The sequence below is a fragment of the Rhipicephalus microplus genome, unplaced genomic scaffold (assembly GCF_043290135.1).
Source record: "Rhipicephalus microplus isolate Deutch F79 unplaced genomic scaffold, USDA_Rmic scaffold_14, whole genome shotgun sequence".
In the NCBI taxonomy this organism is placed as follows: Eukaryota; Metazoa; Arthropoda; class Arachnida; order Ixodida; family Ixodidae; genus Rhipicephalus; species Rhipicephalus microplus.
This window is the reverse complement of record NW_027464587.1, coordinates 15,636,944-15,650,622: the sequence shown is the minus strand read 5'-3', so window position 1 is coordinate 15,650,622 and position 13,679 is coordinate 15,636,944. Positions and strand designations below refer to the sequence as shown.

Sequence of the window (13,679 nt, the reverse complement as noted above, 5' to 3'; positions counted from 1 at the left end):
GAGAGGACCAATAATGTCCATGCCCAACTTCTCCCACGGCTTCTCAGGAAAAGAAACTGGTTGGAGGGTGCAAAGACAGGCTTCGCCGATTTGTCGGCAGCCTGACAAATGTAGCAGTACAAAACCGCGCTTTCCACTTGTTTGTGAAGGCACGGCCACCAATACCTGTCACGAAGCAGCTGCTTTGTCCGAATTATATTTAAATGATTCTAATGGGCTAGCTGAATTATTGCCCCCTACAAGTATCTGGAACTGTAACACGTTCCCCACGGAAAATGAGTCCATAGGCATGAGAAAGGTCATCTTTCACTGCAAAGTATGATACAAGTACTGAAGCCAAATGCTTCTTTTTAGGCTAACCCTCAGCAATGTATTGAATGAGCTGCTGGAAGGTACCATCATTAACAGTGGCTGCCTGTAAGTCGTCCTTATGCAAGCATGCAACAACTAAAGAAATTGTCTCTTCTTTCAGCGCCTGTGCTGGCGGAAGCTGGACTGACAGCCTAGATCAGTACGCTACGACATTATCCGCACCTTCGAAATATTGTACACAAAAGTTATAATATAACAGCCGGGCGCACCATCGAGAAATTCACAAGGGGCATCGCCCCACCCCGCCACCTGACAGCAAAGTCGTTAAAGCCTGGTGGTCAGTCCGTAATGTAAAACGTGGACCCCAAAGATGCACATGCCATTTTTCTATCGCAAACAAATAAGCAAAAGCTTTGCGCTCTCGTGCGGAACATCGGTGTTCCACCAAGGACAATGTTCTAGATGCAAAAGCAACAGTTAGCAGCTGATCTCCTCTCTGTTGTTGAAGCACTGCTCCCATGCCGACATTGGATGCATCGGTTGTAATCACCACCAGAAGATTGTTATCAAAATATTTGTGACTGGGCGGTCAGCAAGTAGTTCTTTAACCTAGCGGAAACTGGCATTGGCCTCAGTGGACCATTTAAAACTGTGACCTTGCTGGAGCATGCGGCGCAGAGGCTCAACAACATCAGCATAATACAGTAGAAACTTTGCATAATATCCAACTAAACCAAAGAAGGATTGAAATGCTTTAACATCAGTAGAAACAGGGGCATCAAGAATGGTAGCGACCTTAGACTCAACCGGCGATGAATCGCGAGCACTTGTGTTATGACCTAAGAATGCAATTTCAATAGTAGCAAATACACACTTGTCATTAAGCTTCATGACACAGGAATTTATTTTAGACAAGACACTTTTTAAGTGCACATCATGCTCTTCCCGATTACGGTCCCAAACTAAAATGTCGTCTAAGTAATAGACAACACCAGGGCACCCCTTCAGTACATTGCTCATCATTTTTTGGAAAATAGCTGGCGCAGATGCCAGACCGAAGGACACTCTGCGAAATCTGTAAAGCCCTTGATGTTTTACGAAAGTAGTAATATCACGATTCTCCTCGGCTAGCTCAACCTGGTGGTACGCAGATGCAAGATCAAGTGTAGAAAAAATTTTAGCCCCTAATAACTGTTTTAAGAGTTCCTCGATGTGAGGTAGAAGGAACCCGTCCACCACAGTGGCCTTGTTTGGCTCACAGAGATCGACGCACAGTCGGATGGAATTGTCCTTCTTGCGGGCGACGACCAAGGGAGACACCAAGTCTGAAGCATTCACCCTCTCAGTGATGCCAGTCGACTCTAGTTGTTGCAGCTCGTCGGCAACTTCTTGCCTCAGCAAGAAGGGAAGACAACGCAGTTTGGCCGCCACTGGCTGCACACCAGGTCGACGCTTGACACAGTGAATGTAATTCCGGACTGTGCCGATGTCCGACGAAAACAGTTGGTGATACTCCGGTGGCCCGTTTGCCGGAACCGTGGAGGAGTCGTCGAGAGAACATGTGTGGGTCTCACCTCTGATGACTATTTTCAGAGCTCGGAAGGCATCAAATCCCGGGAGCGACGTGACTGTGTCCGTGACGTAGAAGGGAATCGTGGCGCAGTTGCCGTTGTACCAGACTGTTGCCTTGAAATAGAAATGATTATTTATGGCATGCTGTGAGTAATTCTGTAGAATGAGGTGCGAAGGTAGCAACTTGATATGAGAAAAGTTCCTCTTATAATCTTGGACGTTGAGCAATGACACAGCTTTCCAGTGTTGATGAGCATGTTGAAAGTGGATTCGTTGATACGTACGGGAAGATGAAGAAGTTCAACAATGGTGACCATTTCGTCCACTTGCAAGACAGTAAATGTATTGGTTGCCGTCGATGTGCCTTGATGACCGGTTGACTCTGAAGTAGTGCCGCAGACCAGCGTGAAGTTTCCACAACGTCTACACCGTGAACAGGTCCGGCTCCTGGCAGGGGAAACAGCGGAGTTGGCCCAATGCCGTGTCGAGCCGCAGCGGTAACAGGCACCCGCGCGAGTCAGCGGCGAAGGTAGAGAGGAGGTGTCCGCAGCAGCGGAGGACGAGGAGGTGCACGAAGGAGAAGTCCTGCTGGTGCCATCTTGCACCGAAGCTTGGGGAGGACAGCTGCCATATGGCCTGGCATCTTGAATAATTCGGCGAGCTGAGCTGCCATCTTGATTCAGACGTGATGACATGGCGCCGACTTGTACTCCCGATAACTGTAACAACGCGCGGTCAACGCACTCCTCCTCTCTCACTACGTCGAACGCCTTCTGTAGGGTGAAGTCCTTGCCCATCTCGAAAAATGTTCTTTGGAGGTGCGGCAACGTGATGCCAGAGGCGATCTGGTCGAAGGCGAGAATATCGCCCGCCGCGCCTAATTCACAAAGCTTGACTACTCGGCGTACTTCCTGAATAAATTCTACTGTCGACTGGTCTGGGCCCTGACGCAGGGCTCTGAAGTGGGCACGCAGACACGCCGCGTCCGGTTGCGGGTCAAATAACTCATTAAGCAGCGCAAGAGCTTATGGTGATCCCGCTCCTAACTGCAGCGGACGATCACCGCGGGTTCACGCTTAGCGAGCCACAGGGCCGCTACTCCGTTTACTTGCGTGTAGCGCACCGCTCCACGCGCGCTCAACTAATAAGGCGTTTAGCGCGGCGCGGCAAATAGACAGTGTTCTAATGCAAAAGTACACAACACTTTATTGCCTCTGGCGGCACCCCGAACAACAGTACAACGTCCGCTCCAGGGACGCGGGTAGCAAAGGCACCCGCACGCGGACGTTCACAATAAGGGGAAAACCACGAGCACGTCGCAGCTGGCAATGGCGAGCTTTGACACGCCGGTCGGGAAAAGGTCCCTCGCGGCTATGCTGCGCACTCTCACGATGGCCAATGGGCCTGGTCGCGAGTGTTAGGGCAAACTTTGTACGCCTAGGCCTAACGCAAGTGCGGCTCGTTGTGGTACGACCACTTCAAGCACTAGACACCGCTCTGGGCTTAGCGTACGCTACCGAAGCCAGCACTCAAGTAAACACGCCTGCCGGGGTGCCCAAGGCCACCCCGGGCAGGTTACAGTCCGGCGATTCCCAAAGGGGACGCGGACGAAGGAAAAACACGTGCTTACCCGGCGCCGTCCACGGAGAAGAGCGCGCTCCCTCAGCGCGCGCGTACCGCGTGCCGGGCCCGCACGTGGCGCCATCTATCGCCACGTGGTGTTAACAGAGCGGGAAAGCAAAAGGGTGTGGCCGTGTGGCGAATCCCCGCGAAATGGTCGCGGGTGCGCCTCAGATCCCCACATCCTCCTCTCCTTAATTCACCCTATATACCGGACTGCAAAGGCAGCCGGTCGTCGCCCATGCATGCAAAGGCGTCATGCAATGGGCAACAGCTAGCCTCAGCCTCGCTCTGCAACTGCTGGTGAAGAAAAAAAATAAAACAGCACAAGAATACACTTGACAAATACAATGGCTCCGCGGAAGAGGGGTAACGGGAGTTCATGATGCTCACGCAAGAGTGCGTTCACGGCTCGGAGGGGCAGCGTCACGTAATGTTCGACTTGGGTGACTGCGTGGATGCGAGAGTTCGAGGGGAGGGTTCTGGTTGAGGCCTTCATGCGAGGAACGGGCTCACCTTCGTCTCGTCATGTTGACGACAGCCCTGCGAGTCCGACGAGCGCCGTCTCGGTGGAGGTTCGGATGGACCTCGCTGCGATAGCTGGCCCTTCTGCTGGAATAATGGTCGCCAAATCCATTGGCTGCGAGGCGTCCTGCGGCGTCGGTCGAGGCAGGCAGGCAGGCAAAGAACTCTATTATTATCCGGAGGCGGCGCTCAATCCCCCTTAAGGGGCAACTCCGGTGGGCCACTCCCCGACGGGACGGGGAGGTTAAACTCCACGGCTATGTCGTGGGCCCTCTGGATGGCCCTAAGCTGGTCTCCTTTGTCATGGCTTGTGAGGAGACAGGTCCAGTCCACCTCCGTAGAGGGAGACTCGCTGCTCTCGCGCAACGCAGGGCATTGCCACAGCATGTGTTAGAGAGTACATTTGGGATGACCACAGCGTGGGCACCCCGGATCTATACCATCTATGTATTTAGAGCAAGTTAGAGGCGATGCATACGCCTCCGTCTGTAAGAGTCTTAGAGTTATGGACTGAGGTCTTGTTAAGTGTCGGTGTGGGAGTGGGCATTTCCGCCGCTCCAACTGGTAGTGTTTGCAAATTTCATTGAAAGTTAGCAACGGGTCTCTGAAGAAACAAGTGACGTCCTCAGCCTTCGAGAGGTTCTCCCCGGTGTGGAACGTGAGACCTCGCGCCCGGGAGTGAGCCAACTCGTTGGCATTAAGGACGGTTCCGTGTACGTGTCGGCCAGCGTGTGCCGGGAACCAGATTATGTGCTTTTTGCCTGACCAATTGGCAGCAGAAAGAACGCGCGCGGCTTCCCGACAAACTGAGCCCGTCATGAAGGCCCGTGTGGCTGCGCGCGAATCCGTGTAAATGGCGGTGCGATCGCTGGCAGCGAGAGCTAGTGCCACAGCGACCTGCTCGGCGCGATCAGCGTTCGAATTTAATAGTCACAGACGACAAGTGTTTGCCTTTGAGTGTTGTAGCCACCGAGACAAAGTGGTTCAAAGAGCTGTACTTCGCTGTGTCTACGAAGGCCACGTTATCCTCCATAGCGGCTGCGGTACTGAGTAGAGCGCGCCCGTGCCTGACGTCTCCCAACGTTATGTGTGGGATGCATGTTACGGGGTATCGGGGACACTGTTAATTTTGCGCGCAGGTCTTCGGGGAGCTGCTGTGGACATTTTTGGGATACGGGAGATTTGAGCCCGAGGTGGGCTAGTAACCGTCGCCCAGCTGCAGTGGAAGACAGCCTTACAATTTGAGATACTTTTTGAGCTTCTACGATTTCGTTGAATGTGTTATGAATGCCTAGCTCATTGAGCTTGACCGTACGGGTGCTGCCAGGTAACCCGAGCACCTGTTTAACGGACCGGCGGATGATCACGTCGAGACGGCGTATGTCTCCTTTTTGCCACAGGTGGGCGGGAGCCACATCGTTGATGTGGCTCATCAGGAAAGCGTGAAACAGTCTGCGGAGATTCTCCTCAGATTGTTCACCATGCCTGTTAGCAACCGTATTTACACGATTGTAAGATGAACCTTTTTTTCAAATTTGACAATCCAATGTTGGGGGGTCGTCTTAGAATCGAAATCAAACCATGTACCTTAGAATCGAAATCGAACCATGTATTGTCATCTCGAATAGTTTCCCGCTCAACCCAAAGCGCATAGTTTTCCGCGTGCTTATACAAAAGCTTTTCTTTTTTTTTAGCATCTACTGCGCGCATTACGAGTGCCTTTATGACGAGCGCACGGCTCTTGAGGGAGCACCGGTAATCGATGGAAGAGCCGCCGTAGGGGGGTATTGGTAGTTGACAGAAGAGCTCCTCTTTGTGATACAATTTTCTAAGCGGGCGCGTCGCCGCGTGCTCCTGTCGCTTGTGTCTACGACCGGCTCTCTCGAGTCACTTCTGTCTGACATGAGTGCCGTAGGCTCGAAGAACACTCGGCGCTCGAACACTCGGCGCTCGTCAGGAAGCCGCGAACTTACGCCAAGCGGGCGTGTGAGAAGAGCCTCCCTGGCTACTGTGTGCGGGTGGGTCCTCTCCGCATGGGCGGCCGTCCCACGCGATGCCGTGGTGCGGTCGTTCGCGAAGTGTGGACTCACACTTGACGACGACGTGCTGTGGGACTGCAGCAGCAATGACGGCAGCAGCACCAGCGAGGACGACTCCAGCGACGATGAATAATCCTCCGCAACCACGTGAATAAATTTCCCTTGTGTAAAATGCGCGCGTTCTTTTTTTTTTTTTTTGAGATGCGATTTTGGGGGGGTCGTCTTACATTCGAGTCGTCTTACAATCGTGTAAATACGGTACTCTGTTAATCAATTTAGCCATTGCCTCGGCCTTCCTGGAAATATGCGAGTCGTGCACAGCGTCTGCGACAGCTGGCCTCGTGCAGGAGCCTCGTGCAGGTCTCCGAACACCTCCAGAGTCCAAAGTGGTGTAGGGGTCGGTGACTTCCTAAGTTTTCGCCACACGCACACACGCACACACCTCCGATCGTCGGGTCTCTCCAAAGGCGCACCGCAAGGGAAGCGCAGAGTGTTATTTGTCCCTCTCCCCACGCTAAATCACCAATTCACAATCCCCTCCTCCAGCGAGAAGAAAAAAAAAAGAAAACACTGAAAAACATCAAGTAAACAACAACAATACTCAAATGACAATCAGCAGCAGTAACTGGGCGGAACAGACTTCTTTGCAAGCACTGGCTGTAAGAAGTTAGCTAACTGGGACTAGAAAGTACAAAAGAGGCCCTTCGGTTGCGGAAATAAGCCCGCCGTCCGGCGCGAAATCACTAAGGTGACCTCTTCCTCAGACTGTTTTATTTATTTATTTATTAGAATACCCTCAGGGCCCGTAGGGCATTACAGAGGGGGTGGGTACAACATTTATAACACACAAAAAAAAAGACAAAATAAAGAAACAAGTGTCAGGTGCACAAATCAGGAAGGCAACATAAGTCAACTAAAAATGTATAAGAATTCAAGCACATACAAGACAAAGATAGATAATGGAAACTGCGTATAGTTACAAGCATTGCTGAGAAATTGCAGTCTTGAATAACAAAGGGTCTGTTATTGTTACAACGGAAGAGGGAAGGTGGTTCCAATCGGCGGCTGTTTTCGGTAAGAAGGCTGCTGAAAAGAATTTGGTGCGGCAAAACGGAATGGCAACCTTATGCTGGTGATCAATGCGCGATGAGTGGTATGACGGTTGTGAAATGAGGTCTCGCTTCATTGATGGATTGTGAAAAAATATCTTATGAAAAAAATGCAGTCGCGCCAGTTTCCTCCGGACAGTTAAATTGGGTAGGTCAAGGTTAGATTTCATTTCTGATATGCTAGCAGTACGAGAATAATTAGAACAAATGAACCGAACTGAGCGGTTCTGAACAGATTCTAACGCGTTAATTAAATTTTGCTGCACGAGATCCCATATAGCGGACGCGTACTCAAGCTTTGGGCGAATTAGTGATCGGTATAATAGAATTTTGAGGGACAGCGGAGCGCGAGAAAAGTTGCGGCGTAAGTATCCTAGCGTTCGGTTAGCGTTATTACAGATGTAGGTAACATGCGTGTGCCAAGATAGATTGTTGGTGCGATAGACTGTTCCGGTGCGACGGCCGCTCGCGGTGCCTTAGCACCGACAAGCGTCGAGGGCGAAACAGCGGCGAAAAGGGGGAGTCACCATGAGGACGACCTTGGTTGCTATCCAGGTAAGCGGCGCACTGTGTAGCGGCCGAGCGGGGGGGAACTTTCCGAAGGCCATCGTGCCGAGAGCGAACCCGTGACGCCGTGCACGCGGCGGTTGCTGCGGTTCTGAGTGGGCGCGATACCAGACTCCCCCATTTGGGAGAATGGGAGTTGCTTTTGGCAGTGAAGAGCTACTGAAGGCTCAGCAGAGTGATTCCGTTTCGAGTCTCGGAGGGACGGAGCGCCGTATACGCTGCTTGCTTTGCGGCGGGCCCCGTTAAACCGTCTTGAGAGGCGCGCCGTTACGCTGCTTGTTCTGCGGCGGGCGCGATTAGGGGGCTAAAACAGCGTGTGTCGCTGAGTCCCCGGCGGATTCATTTTGCTGGACCATGACGGGCTCCTGCTGAAGTATATAGCCACTGACGACGAGTCCATAGACCCGTTTAAGGTGGTTATGCCCAAAAGTCTGAGAGCCGCACTGTTGCGAGCCTCTCATGACGAGCCCATTGCCGGTCACCTGAGTGGCTCTAAAGTTTTGCGAAACTGAGCAAGGTTGTGACTTGGCTTGGCGTAAAGCGTGACATTTTTCGCTATTGCCGTTCCTGCCACGTCTGTCAAACGGTGAAATCAAGGGGTGGCAAGCCGCCCGGCTTGATGAAACTGATTGTCAGTGAGCGTCCGTGGCAAGTAGCCACTTGCGATCTAATGGGGCCGTTCCCCAGGAGTAAGCAGGGGTTCAGCCACTTGCGATCTAATGGGGCCGTTCCCCAGGAGTAAGCAGGGGTTCATACATCTGATGGTAGTTGTTGATCATTTTTCCAAATGGGTGGAGCTGTTTCCGCTGCGGAAAGTGACAGCGCGAGCGGTGCTAGAGAGGCTACAGGAAGTGTTTTGTCGGTTCGGCTTTCCGAAAGGATTGATCACGGACAATGCGTCGTATTTCACCGCTCGGGTGTTTGGTGATACGTGCCGTTCCCTAGGAATAAATCACTGCACCACTTCGCCCTACCATCCCCAGTCCAATTTGACGGAGCGAGCCAATCGTACGCTCAAAACGATGTTGGCGGCCTTTGCCGAAAGTCAAAGGGACTGGGCAGAGCATTTGAGTGAACTCGCGTTTGCAATCCGTACGCTACCGAAGCCAGCACTCAAGTAAACACGCCTGCCGGGGTGCCCAAGGCCACCCCGGGCAGGTTACAGTCCGGCGATTCCCAAAGGGGACGCGGACGAAGGAAAAACACGTGCTTACCCGGCACCGTCGACAAAGAAGAGCGCGCTCCCTCGGCGCGCGCGTACTGCGTGCCGTGCTCGCACGTGGCGCCATCTATCGCCACGCGGTGTTAGCAGAGCGGGAAAGCAAAAGGGTGTGGCCGTGTGGCGGAATGCCCGCGAAATGGTCGCGGGCGCGCCTCAGATCCCCACAAGCTATGTCGAACACGTTTGTCGTCGTCTCCCGAGTTGGCCGGTCGGCTACCGGCTGCTGCTCATATTCGACGGCACGCAGGTAGGTGTTGAGGCTCTCAACGCCCAAGGCGTTCTGGAGCAGCGCCTTCTTGTGCTCCGCCGTGGCGTCCCTGGAAGCGGCATCAATGTAGACCTGTAACACAGGATGCCACTGCCTCCATGGGATAGAGGGTAGACCAGGGCACTGCAGGAACGGAGGCAGAGGGATAGCCACATTCATGATTGTCGAAAAGAGCGTCGAGAAGGCAGCTCTGGAGAGACTCCCCCGTCGGTAGGCCTCGTGACCGGACTGGCAGGAAAAGTGTCGAAAAGTAGGAATAGATACAGGAAATAAAGTTTGCACGGGTGCTGAGTCGAAAGCAAGAGGAAGATGGCTGAATGCCCACGTTGATGCCTGATCCACGTGAATTGAAAGATCCTCGTTGCCAAAATTTAGTATCGTGTAGAACACAGGGCACGGCGCTGAAGCGCTGGCCGACAAGAAGTATGCAGCAGCCGGTAGCCAAGCAGGAACTCCTTCATTATACACAATGCTGCACATATATACACAGGGTAGTGCCCCCTAAGCGCGAAAATACTTTACATGAAACCAAAACTAGCTTTTCCAGAACACGAAACCGAAACACACCACACTTATAAGCCTATCCACTTGCCTATTGAAGCTCTCTTGAACAGCTTCTGGGCAGGACTTAAACATGCCTGCTTTTAAACAAGAAACTGCTATAATACAATCTTATAGCAAGCTGACGTGTAGTCAGAGTGGTTTCAAAAAACGAGGAGCATACATCCAACACATCTTTTTACGTCAGCTTCACACCTAAAAACTGCAAACACTCAAACTTGGTGCTTCACAACTAAAATCCAAGCCTTCTCCAGCCTCCTCAAATCTCTTCGTAACATCAACATAACGAATTTTCCCGGGAATTTATCAATTTGGTTTTATCCAGGTTTAACTGTACAATGATTGTGAAGGCAAATGGCATGTTTGTGCAAAGAAACAAAATATGCATCCATTTGCGGTTTATTGTGTCGCAGACAAACCTTTCTAAGTGACGGAAGAACTTTATTAACTCCACTGTAACAGAAGTTTTTTCCGAATTTTGCCTTCCTAAAGTTGACCTTGGTGTTCGAATATCGAATTAGAATCGAATACAGAAATAAATATTTTGTTCCTTCCACGACAATATCAATAGTCACCCCTCATATTACAACATGTGAATGCAGTACAAGGCAGACTCAGCCACAACAGCTTGCTCTAGATATGTAATGCAAGCCTTTCTGGAGGGAGAGTGTTCAGTTGATAAACAATTACATGTACTTTTATGCCCGTCTAATGCTGCTACGAAATTTCGCAGATGATTCTATGAGCCCACTCATAGATTCGTGGCATGTGTCCTCGTGTTTAGATTGCCAAATGCGATTGGTGTTTTGTGCACACCTTTAATGTTTGCTTCCTGCTCATTCCCATCCTCATTTTTGCCCAATTGGTGGTATGTGGTGGGATTTACTAAGTACTTTATGTAGCACATCCATTTTCGTTCACACGCAGGTGAAGCATGAGAAACTCCAGTCTTGCCAATTGCCAGCCTGACTTCACTTCTTGGTGGAGACTTGAATTGTGCCGCAAGAAAAGCCACAATGCAAACATCCTGTAGCTCTACATTTACATCTACCTTGAATTACCACTCACACTTAACACTGCTTTTTTTATTCATAAAACACTGCCGTCGAAACTGACACCAAAATTTCTGGAAAAGCTCTTGAATGATACAATGTGAAAAAAGCCAGTCTTCAATCAGCAGTTCACATACTTCACTCTCATCTTGAGGACCACAGTTGCTCACTTTGAGCAGAATGACCATAAAAATATCCATCAACTAACGGCGAGTTTTTTTTTTTTTTTTTGTGCAACAACACTGAAATAATGTGCCCATTACCCTCAGAGCTTAAGTTTTCAATTTTCCCCATTTCTCAGCATTCCCATTTCTTTTTTTTAAACGTTTTTTCATAAAGTTACCGGAAAAGCGCATCAACAGTGTTCGACTGTAGAGCTGTGTGCTGCCGCCCATTTTTGCTCACGCTAGTGGCCCTGCCGCCAAAGTTCCAAAAAAGATCACGCCGCCGCCGGACAATAATTTGTGGCACGCCGTCATTTGTCTTACTTTTACCTGAACGAGGAATTTGGGCATAAAATGCATCACTTCACCTTCTGTTCTGCATCTCCAAGATTTCTAAGTGTGGCATTTGCGGTGTCTTGTCTTTTCTCTTGTTTCTGTGTTTGCATGCCCTATACGGACCCTAAAACAGCTTCAAAGGAAACAAAGTCGAGCATGTTATCCGCTCTTGGAATTTCTCGGTTTTTTTTTTTTTGCATCCTTCGTGACACCAGAACAGTGATGCACATGACATGGTTAGGGCACATTATCTAGAATGGTCCATATACGAGAAATATCTGTTGTAAATTCTTTTCTACCCTAATTTGCCACGCATTCGCCACCTGCCATCCCCGTTTTTCCTCGCGTCTCGCAGAATTATCATGCGCGATAAACTAGTGATTTCGCTGCATTTTGTGAGTTTGCTATTGGGCAAGTGGAAACAAGAAGAGTGTAGCTGAGAAGTTTGAAATCTTGATTGGCTCAATGTTTAGCAGTCACGTATAGACATCAATGTCATAGAGCCAATAAGAATTGTAGTAAAGAGAGTGCAGTGCAGTGTAACAGAAAACAAAACGAATTGGAAAAGGGTTTGAATTATTTCATTCTTCCAACGGATGAATCCTTCACAGCGAAGACAATGCGACTCTCCATAACAAAGGCCAGCCCACTTCGACAATTTTGGTATATATTTTTTTTATTGCGAGAAAAATTACATGAAGATTCCTACAGGCTTTCATCATCCCTGTCATGCTCTATAAAAAGTCAAAATAAATTACTTTTGTACGCACACTGTATGCTGTCTCCGCCGATATGCTTCAGCAAGTAACCCTGCTGAAGCATAGATGAAACAATCTGCCCATCTCCATCGCACGGAGGGCTCATGCAATAATATAACTCCGTGTGCAATGATTAACGCATATTGCTCCTCAACCGGAAAATAAGTTCTGTCCGTCTTTTGCTGGACGAAGGGGTATGAAAGGATACTCAGTCAAGAGGCTGCGTGGCTCAATCCACAACTGTGAACTTTGAATATAAGGGCGTGATTGCAAGTGCCAGAACGCGCTAGCGTTTTTGCTATTTCAGCAAGGCATCAGTGAATGGCTCATTTACCATTCTACATGCTATGACATCACTGTACGAACACTGCTTTTTTTCCCGGGAGCAGCTGTATTTTCATAGACAAGAGTATTACAGTTTCGCAAGATCCAATGAAAAAGAGTTAGCTGCAGCTTACGTTTGTTATGGGGTGGCGAGCTCTTATCGCCCCGTGTGAAACGTGAAGTTGTTGAAAAATTTTCTGACCATAATACTATTCAAGTCACCTCACACAACATCATGCGTCAAACTAAGCTTGTTCTACTGAAATGCCTGAGATCAAAACTGTTTTGAATTTCCTCCTTAAAGTTAATACTTCCGTAATGGACACTTTAGCCTCATCTTTTGAGGAATTTTGAATGTTGTAGCAAATTTTCAATGTAGATGCGCTTCTTAAGTTTTGTGATAATGCCTATCAAAACATGTGCCACAAAAATATACTAAATGGAGCCGAATACACCCATGCTATCATAAAGATTTTATCCATATCACTCGTCGCATAAAGTGCTGAAGGCCTCGCCTCCGCTCAGGGGGGTCAGTTAGCCCGAAATTTGCGGTGCACGAGCCAGCAACGCAGGGAACAAAAACCGTCTTTAATGCACGACTCAAAACAATCACCAACAGTCTTCCGAACTGACTCAACACAAAACTGACGCACACAGAAATACCGAAAACCCAAAACAAACAATCCCCGCAGACTGGCGGTCAATGGGACATACGCCGCGAAGCAACAACAGGAATGCCAGCTCGAAGCATAACAGCAAGAAATAAGACTCACACGCAACTCGCCATAGAATACGGGCCACCGGCTCAACTTATAGCTGACGCCCCCAAAACCAGCGAGGCCTCGCCTGTGTAGCACGCGGAAGAAAGCACCCTTCGCGCCTAGCGTGACCGACGTCGCATACCATCGCCCGCCTGCCACCGAAAAGCCCCTGGGCTCGTTGGGCACCCCTTCTTATCTGCCCCTCACTTTTCCGCCCCCTGTGGCTTTTTGTGGAAGCCCCTGTCCCCGCATGCGCGATGGATGCGCATGTGTTCACCTCGCCCTGTTTCTACCGTGCGTGTCACAGATAAGGGCACATCGGCCCGACAGGACAGTGCTTACGTAAGAATTTTCATTACAAGTGTAATGATAATGCTTCTTGAGTTAATGCATTGAAAAGTAAACAGAAGCTGATATCAAGAGGCTAAGAACTACTACTTTAACAATGCCTTCGCTACACTTATGAAAAAAATCCACCTAGGTTCTAGA

The 13,679-nt window shown here is 49.8% G+C and overlaps 1 protein-coding gene across 3 annotated transcripts in view; it reads right to left on the bottom strand.

Moving 5' to 3' along the window:
* yip2 (yippee interacting protein 2) overlaps window positions 1-13,679 on the bottom strand; it is a 263,544-nt gene that overhangs the window by 47,699 nt on the left and 202,166 nt on the right. The window lies entirely within an intron of this gene.